This window comes from Triticum dicoccoides, chromosome 7B (assembly GCF_002162155.2).
Source record: "Triticum dicoccoides isolate Atlit2015 ecotype Zavitan chromosome 7B, WEW_v2.0, whole genome shotgun sequence".
NCBI lineage: Eukaryota > Viridiplantae > Streptophyta > Magnoliopsida > Poales > Poaceae > Triticum > Triticum dicoccoides.
The window spans coordinates 745880415-745881991 of NC_041393.1; positions in this window are offsets into that span (position 1 = coordinate 745880415).

Sequence of the window (1577 nt, forward strand, 5' to 3'; positions counted from 1 at the left end):
TAACTAGCTATAAACAATAGAAATTAAACAATGAACAACACACATGCATATTTTATCAATGACACACATGCATGAAAGGTTCAAGTTGCTAACCGCGATCGAGGAGGAAAAAATAAATGAGGAACCTCAAGTGTGGCTCCAACACTTCATATCATGTTTGTTTCACGCTCTTGGGGCATTTCATCAAACACCTTGTGTGCATAAGAGGAACCAAAAGCAAACCTACACCCCCTTGTGAAGCTTGTGAAGAGAAGTGGCACCAAATGGCTAAGTGAGTGTGCTGAACTGGTATATATAGGGGAGGAGCTTTAGTCGCGGTTGGCCTGGCCAACCGCGACTAAAGGCCTTTGCGCACCTTTAGTCGCGGTTGGCCTGGCCAACCGCGACTAAAGCCCCTCACGTGCACCAGCTGGCCACCGAGCGCCCTGGGCCCAGGCCTTTGGTCGCGGTTCGTCTGCCGAACCGCGACTAAAGACTTCATTAGTCGCGGTTCCTACAGTTTCGCGACTAATGGGGCTGGACGGAAGCCTCTTTTTCTACCAGTGTCGTGTAACACATGTATCATGTATCTGCATGATTCGAGTCCTTCACCGTCATTATTTTTGTTTATTTGGTCTAACTTGTATGACAATTCCATGAAAAAGAATTGAAGCAGCTTGTCTTAGACCCTGTTTGGATTGTCGTTTCCTTTTCGAATACCCGTGTAAAAAATACAGACTCGGGCGGTTGTTTTGTTTTCAGCCGGAAATTGTTCAGCGGCCAGTAAAATACAAGTGTAAACTAAACACCCCCGATCGAATTACAACCATCACAAGCGCGGCCTTTAAGCTGTTCTCTACAGTACTAATGTTTCCCTTATTCTCTTTGCAGAACCGTGACTGGTGTGGTGCAACGCAATGATTAAACGTGGGAAATATTCATTGGTGGATACTACGGATGGTAAAAATAAAGTATTCAGTGTCTTAAGCTGCCCCTGGATGTCTATTCTTCGGCGATGCCATCTTTCTCTACTGGAAGCTCCAAGCTCCTTGTTGGGACGCTGGCACATCCCTTTGGCAGCTGCTGCTCGCCGCCTGTTTTCCTTCTTCAGTGGCGCAATCTCTTCCTCTATTTTCTGTCCTCATTCCTATGGGAAATTGACACATGCCTTACTCCTAGAAAGCAATACCCGCGGCATACGCCTGCTCATATATTTCCCAATTCTCCTCCGTCAATAAGTTAATATATTGCAGCAGAGTTTTTCTTTGATGGTATCCCCTGTGATTTTTGGGTAGTATTTCCTTGCTTATTTGAGCATGTAAAACTGCTTCAGTGTATATGTCTTGGGCTATCCTCAAAACTATTTCTCTTTTCGCTTTTCAGCTCATACATAAACCAAATATTTAGATCAAGGAGTCATGACTGGTGGCGCAATGCAACTATAAATTGCGGGAAAATTCCGTGCTTGAAGTCTATCCACCGGCTGTGGTAGAAATAAAGGTTTTAGTGTGGAATTCTATTTAGTACAAATCCTGGACCCTGAGTCTTGTTGGAAGTCATGCTTCCGAGGGAATATGAGGCCATGGCTGCAAATTCTG